At 38.2% G+C, this 7,774-nt stretch overlaps 2 long non-coding RNA genes across 4 annotated transcripts; both read left to right on the forward strand.

The window, feature by feature from the left end:
• The first annotated feature begins 559 nt into the window (after positions 1 to 559).
• Positions 560 to 2,107, forward strand: LOC128130950 (uncharacterized). Of its 2 annotated transcripts, none has more exons than XR_008228885.1 (3): positions 560 to 736; positions 1,086 to 1,154; positions 1,907 to 2,107. It is a non-coding gene; the product is annotated as an uncharacterized LOC128130950 (long non-coding RNA). The 2 variants fall into 2 exon arrangements; XR_008228879.1 differs by having other exon boundaries at positions 560 to 732.
• A 3,557-nt stretch (positions 2,108 to 5,664) lies between these two features.
• Positions 5,665 to 7,215, forward strand: LOC128130966 (uncharacterized). 2 transcript variants are annotated; one of them, XR_008228902.1, is made up of 3 exons: positions 5,665 to 5,841; positions 6,194 to 6,262; positions 7,015 to 7,215. It is a non-coding gene; the product is annotated as an uncharacterized LOC128130966 (long non-coding RNA). The 2 variants fall into 2 exon arrangements; XR_008228896.1 differs by having other exon boundaries at positions 5,665 to 5,837.
• The last annotated feature ends 559 nt before the right edge of the window (positions 7,216 to 7,774 follow it).

A 7,774-nucleotide genomic window follows, 5' to 3' on the forward strand; every position in this document is an offset into this window, starting at 1 on the left:
ACAACCTAAACGAGAATTGAAGATCTCATTATTAGTAGTATAACAATAAAAAGACAGACGAAAATGGACATCGGATGAAGAAGTTATGAGATTTTAACGGACCAATCCTGTCCCGACCTGTTAAAAATATAACTTTAAAAATAAAGTCAAAATTAGCCGACGGAGTCTAAACGAAAGTTGTAGAGTACGTCTCCACCTACGCGTGGATATAAATAACGTCAAAAACGGAGTTCGTATGAACGAGTTACAAATTATAATAGCATATTTACGTATTAAAATAAAGTATAAATCATATATACGTACACATATATATACATATGTATATCTCATTAGAAAGGTATCGACGATGCGGTCATTATAAGACTAATGTTGAGTTCTTTCGACATTAGTTTAGTGCAAATATCATTAAATCTATTTAAAATAGTATTATAAAGGGGTGTTTAGTTGTTTATATAACTATAAGGTCATTAAGTAATTATGGAGGGTAGTTTTTGTAAATTCAATTACTATAAATAAGAGGCTTGGGCTCTCATATTTCTTGCACCATTCTCTTGATTCAAGAGTCTTTCTCTCCTTATCCCCCGAGCATTTCGGTCCCTCGTGATTCGACTTCTCTTTCTGTAGTTTTAGTATAGTAAGGTGAGCGCTGAAGCGCTGCACGAATCTTTCTTAGAAAGATTCAGCGACGAAGTTCTGCCCCTACAGAGCCCGACTCCTAGCTAAAATCCCCTTGTAAGTAAGTTATGCTTATCCTATTTTAAATATAGTTTATATTTAAAATTAGTATTGTTATTATAAATTTATAATAAATATTTGAGCTATTATTATGAATTATATAAGTGTCGTTATAATATCTTTTTAACTACTCGCGGTACGGGGAATCTGGTTTAAAGGGCCGCATAGGGTTGTTGGATTTCAGAAGTGCTATATGCCAAAATGGTCCTGCCCTCCGGTATTTTATGTCTGGCCCCTGTCTGTACATAGTGGTTGGAAAGTATTGTTTAAACGCTTATATAATAATAATAATAAGACTAATAATTAGTCACGGTAAATCTTAGACTAAAATCTAGTGGTAATAATACTAGGTTTCGTCGAAGGAAATTATTTTAAAGTAAACGAAGCGCTGTCCGAGTACCGAGTCACCACCTTCTCAAGTGAGTGCATGGTCCCTTTCATCTTACACATAGATATGAAGTATTTTAATATAAATTACGTGTTATGTGTGCATATTGTCTTAATACTTGTTGTCTATGCTGGTGAAAGATTTTTATACATGTTTTAAATAATTTAAACTGTATAAAGTATTTTATATCTACAAAATATGTTGCGTAAAACATGAGTAGATGAATGATGAGGGATAAAAGCTGAAATAGAGGAACATTAGTAGTACGGACCTAGTGCCCTATAGGTAATACATTGGCAGCAGTGGACCAAGTACCCTATAGATGAGCACTGGCAGCTGCGCCACAACCCGTAGATGTTTTAGATCTACGGTAAACGTCCTAGCAGCTGCGCTCTAAGGACAGTATCAATAGCTGTGCCTAATAGGGAGCCTTATGACCATGACAACGGCGTTAAAAGGTCAATACCGGCAGAAGCGCCTCATAGGAAATGTCCCAATTCTGGCAGCTGTGCCTAAGTGACAAGATTAGCAGCTGCGCTTGACCAAAGTGTCATTGGCAACAATGGATTTCATGTTGTTTCCTTAGGATGATCCTTAGGAATGAATGAATGAGAAATAGCTGATTCTTAGGGTAGATCCTTAAGAATAAAGAAGATAATGGGGATGGGTAATTGGGTTGATTATTTGATTGTTTAAACATAATAATTATATTATTGTGGGTTGAAAACCCTATGTACTCACCAGGTTTCCCAACCTGACCCACTCAGTTTATTTATATCACAGGTGTTGATATGAAGTGACACTACACTGAGAGATTTAAAGAGATGTAGATCACTAGTGTAAATAATTGTAAGTTCTGTTTATGCTTATGTTTCTGTATTAACGATGACATCCCAAACGTTTTAAAATGAAATAAATACGTTTCTTCGAAAATGTTTTAATAACGTATTTACCATGTTTTTCTGGGAACAAATTCCGCAACATTTTTATAAAATGAAGTACTCTGATTTTTATAAAGCATAAACAACATCGGTCTTTTCTGACCGTGAAAATGGGGATGTCACAGTTGGTATCAGAGCATTAGTTTAAGCGAACTAGGAATATGGATTTATTTCTAGACTTAAACTTAGAATGCTAAGCGATGATCGTGAGGTGTGAGCACTAGCTTATTTTAGGAATTGTGCCTAAAATGCTTTTATGTGCTAAATGCTTGTGCCTGATATGCTGTTATTTGTTCGGATCTATGGTTTGTTGCCGACCGGATGTGGAAACCTTATGTGTTTAGGATTCTAAGCGTTTAACTACGATATTAGAACTAGCATATAAACGTTTCGGAGTGATAAGAATGATTTAAACGTCAATCCTAAGTAAAGGTCTAGATTCACCTTATTCGGCGTATAGATCAAGATGGCAAGAACCCGTAGCAGAAACGTGAATGCAAATGGGAACCGAGATCAACCCCCAGCGATTGAGCAAATACCGGTTGTGGTAGCCGCTGCTGAGCCAATAACGATGGCAGGAGTGCAAGCGATGATCCAAGCAATGTTGGATCGTCAAATGGAGGAAACCAGACGTTTGCTCCAGCAAAATCGTGAGGAAGCGACTATTCAGATCGAACAGCCCAAGTTGAACGAAGGGCAGACTGAGGAAGGAAACTACAGTGGGACTGTTGGTCAAGTCAACCCACCAATAGTTCGACAAAACAACCAAGATGACGAAGTCGAGAGGAATGGATGCAAGTACAAGGATTTTCTGACTTGCAAGCCATCGACTTTCACTGGAAAGGAGGATCCGATCGGGGTCATGGATTGGATCTCGGAGATGGAATTAGCTTTCATGACGTGCGGTTGCAAGGGAAAACAACAGACCACGTTTGCAGTGCGTCAGTTTCGAGGAGGCGCTGTACGATGGTGGAATACCTTGGGAAAGACGCTGAGCCCCAATGAGCCCCTGCAACTGACATGGGCAGAATTTTTGGTGCATTTCAAATGTAGGTACTGCTCAGCCCAAAATCTGCTCGAGCTAGAAAACCAATTCCTTACCTTAAAGAAAGGAAGCATGTCTATTGATGAATACACCAACAACTTCACAGAGAAGATGGAGTTCGCCTTACGTCTTGTTCCGGATGAGCTGACAAAAATTGACAAGTACGCAAAGGGACTTCCATGGGAATATGCAGTGCCAGTGCGTCAGGCACCTACTTTGGAGGCAGCTATCTGGGCTGCCAAGTCGGTTGAGGAGATGATCAAGGGAAGAGCCGCCAACAAGACCGAGGTTGGCGAAAAGAGGAAGTTTGAGGGGTCTGCGAAGCCCGATGAGAGAAGCAAATCAAGTACCAGGAAGTTTAGAGGAGGAGGGAGTGAAGAAAGATGGTGCGAGAAGTGCAAAAAGAAACACTCTGGAACATGCAGTGAGGAAGTAACTTGTTTCAAGTTTGGGAAGCATGGGCATTATGCCAACGAGTGTAAATTCAATAAAAGGGTGTGTTACGAATGTAATGAGGAAGGACACTTCAAGCAAGATTGCCCAAAGAGAGAGGGGGCTACAAAGCCAAATGTGCCGCCAAAGCCAAAGGCGAGAGCATTTCAAATGATCCTTGACGAAGCAGATAACAATGCGAGGATTCAGGAGTGACAACTTGACATCTAAAGATCGAGTTATGAGGTAGCCATAAAATCGTATGATGTAGCATGTTAGAGGCATATTCTAGGGTGAACTTGAACACCTATGTAATAGTTTCAAGGAATAATAAAAACCTTCGTTTTGATATCTGATGTGTTAAGCTGTTATATGATTTTCTTGTGTGGTGACTTGGAAAACTGTGGGACAATACCTGAGACGAGTATGAGTAGGTGTGAATGGTAGTAGAGGCCTATACTACCGGAAGCACAGGACTCACACTTGGATCAGGGAAAGTCACAAGGTTACCAAGAAGCTAGTAATTGGTTTCGTGTGTGTTGTTACCATCGTTTCGGTAATGACTAAGAAGATTGTTGATATTCCGACCCTAGTGGTCGTATCGAATCGAGTCCGACTACGATGAGTATGTTGTGTGGTTCAGAGAACCAAGTTTGATGTAGCGTCCGACTTAAACCAAACGGTTGAAATCAAAGCGATCAATAGAAGTATCACACTCGTTGTTAAGGAAGTTGGTGGCTAGAAATGCCTAATGTTAAAGTGTGATTATATCACATTAGAACATGAAGGAATGCATAGTCTGTTTTAGAATTTAACTCTAAGAGACCTAAGTCTAAGTGTTGCAACATACGATGATAGGTCATTAGAATATGACACATCGATCTATAGTAGTAATAAAAGAACTTATCTCAAGTCCGTATCCAGCAAGGATCGAGATTGTGACTTGAAGGTCATAATTTGGAGTCTAACCTGAGGTAGAGAGCAGGTGCACGATCGAGTACTCTTACAGTCAATGAGTTTAAGAGATAGAATTGAAGGAATGTAGAAGTTATAATTATTACCTAGGATGAAGAGATGACGTATGGAGTCATTATATGACCCTGTTTCGTTGATGATTCCGGGACGTAATCATCCAAAGGGGGAGATAATTGTAACGCCTGCAGATCCGGGCTAGTCAATTTAGAGGCAATAGGGGTCGAAAACGACTTTTCGACAAAAAGATTATTTAGAATAAATAATCTTAACCAAGTTGTAGAATATGTCACAGGGTTTCCGTACATATAAAGAACGCCGAAATCCGAGTTATAACGAAGAAGTTATGACCCGTCGAAGTTTCGCGTCGGAACCGGCACGGCGCCGAGAAGCGTAAATAGTAAATTTATGATAGAGCGAGATTTAGATTTAGCGCTCTAAACGAAAGTCGTAGAATATGTTAAACTAAGAACTTCGATAAAAAGAACGCCCAAATCTGACTTCGTATGAAGAAGTTACGATTTTTCGAAGTTTCGGATTAGCAGTGTATAGTCCGAAATTCGAATATTAGATCGAGCGATTTTTAGCCGACACAACCTAAACGAGAATTGAAGATCTCATTATTAGTAGTATAACAATAAAAAGACAGACGAAAATGGACATCGGATGAAGAAGTTATGAGATTTTAACGGACCAATCCTGTCCCGACCTGTTAAAAATATAACTTTAAAAATAAAGTCAAAATTAGCCGACGGAGTCTAAACGAAAGTTGTAGAGTACGTCTCCACCTACGCGTGGATATAAATAACGTCAAAAACGGAGTTCGTATGAACGAGTTACAAATTATAATAGCATATTTACGTATTAAAATAAAGTATAAATCATATATACGTACACATATATATACATATGTATATCTCATTAGAAAGGTATCGACGATGCGGTCATTATAAGACTAATGTTGAGTTCTTTCGACATTAGTTTAGTGCAAATATCATTAAATCTATTTAAAATAGTATTATAAAGGGGTGTTTAGTTGTTTATATAACTATAAGGTCATTAAGTAATTATGGAGGGTAGTTTTTGTAAATTCAATTACTATAAATAAGAGGCTTGGGCTCTCATATTTCTTGCACCATTCTCTTGATTCAAGAGTCTTTCTCTCCTTATCCCCCGAGCATTTCGGTCCCTCGTGATTCGACTTCTCTTTCTGTAGTTTTAGTATAGTAAGGTGAGCGCTGAAGCGCTGCACGAATCTTTCTTAGAAAGATTCAGCGACGAAGTTCTGCCCCTACAGAGCCCGACTCCTAGCTAAAATCCCCTTGTAAGTAAGTTATGCTTATCCTATTTTAAATATAGTTTATATTTAAAATTAGTATTGTTATTATAAATTTATAATAAATATTTGAGCTATTATTATGAATTATATAAGTGTCGTTATAATATCTTTTTAACTACTCGCGGTACGGGGAATCTGGTTTAAAGGGCCGCATAGGGTTGTTGGATTTCAGAAGTGCTATATGCCAAAATGGTCCTGCCCTCCGATGTTTTATGTCTGGCCCCTGTCTGTACATAGTGGTTGGAAAGTATTGTTTAAACGCTTATATAATAATAATAATAATAAGACTAATAATTAGTCACGGTAAATCTTAGACTAAAATCTAGTGGTAATAATACTAGGTTTCGTCGAAGGAAATTATTTTAAAGTAAACGAAGCGCTGTCCGAGTACCGAGTCACCACCTTCTCAAGTGAGTGCATGGTCCCTTTCATCTTACACATAGATATGAAGTATTTTAATATAAATTACGTGTTATGTGTGCATATTGTCTTAATACTTGTTGTCTATGCTGGTGAAAGATTTTTATACATGTTTTAAATAATTTAAACTGTATAAAGTATTTTATATCTACAAAATATGTTGCGTAAAACATGAGTAGATGAATGATGAGGGATAAAAGCTGAAATAGAGGAACATTAGTAGTACGGACCTAGTGCCCTATAGGTAATACATTGGCAGCAGTGGACCAAGTACCCTATAGATGAGCACTGGCAGCTGCGCCACAACCCGTAGATGTTTTAGATCTACGGTAAACGTCCTAGCAGCTGCGCTCTAAGGACAGTATCAATAGCTGTGCCTAATAGGGAGCCTTATGACCATGACAGCGGCGTTAAAAGGTCAATACCGGCAGAAGCGCCTCATAGGAAATGTCCCAATTCTGGCAGCTGTGCCTAAGTGACAAGATTAGCAGCTGCGCTTGACCAAAGTGTCATTGGCAACAATGGACTTCATGTTGTTTCCTTAGGATGATCCTTAGGAATGAATGAATGAGAAATAGCTGATTCTTAGGGTAGATCCTTAAGAATAAAGAAGATAATGGGGATGGGTAATTGGGTTGATTATTTGATTGTTTAAACATAATAATTATATTATTGTGGGTTGAAAACCCTATGTACTCACCAGGTTTCCCAACCTGACCCACTCAGTTTATTTATATCACAGGTGTTGATATGAAGTGACACTACACTGAGAGATTTAAAGAGATGTAGATCACTAGTGTAAATAATTGTAAGTTCTGTTTATGCTTATGTTTCTGTATTAACGATGACATCCCAAACGTTTTAAAATGAAATAAATACGTTTCTTCGAAAATGTTTTAATAACGTATTTACCATGTTTTTCTGGGAACAAATTCCGCAACATTTTTATAAAATGAAGTACTCTGATTTTTATAAAGCATAAACAACATCGGTCTTTTCTGACCGTGAAAATGGGGATGTCACAGTTGGTATCAGAGCATTAGTTTAAGCGAACTAGGAATATGGATTTATTTCTAGACTTAAACTTAGAATGCTAAGCGATGATCGTGAGGTGTGAGCACTAGCTTATTTTAGGAATTGTGCCTAAAATGCTTTTATGTGCTAAATGCTTGTGCCTGATATGCTGTTATTTGTTCGGATCTATGGTTTGTTGCCGACCGGATGTGGAAACCTTATGTGTTTAGGATTCTAAGCGTTTAACTACGATATTAGAACTAGCATATAAACGTTTCGGAGTGATAAGAATGATTTAAACGTCAATCCTAAGTAAAGGTCTAGATTCACCTTATTCGGCGTATAGATCAAGATGGCAAGAACCCGTAGCGGAAACGTGAATGCAAATGGGAACCGAGATCAACCCCCAGCGATTGAGCAAATACCGGTTGTGGTAGCCGCTGCTGAGCCAATAACGATGGCAGGAGTGCAAGCGATGATCCAAGCAA

The sequence above is a fragment of the Lactuca sativa genome, chromosome 1 (genome assembly GCF_002870075.4).
Source record: "Lactuca sativa cultivar Salinas chromosome 1, Lsat_Salinas_v11, whole genome shotgun sequence".
Taxonomy (NCBI): domain Eukaryota; kingdom Viridiplantae; phylum Streptophyta; class Magnoliopsida; order Asterales; family Asteraceae; genus Lactuca; species Lactuca sativa.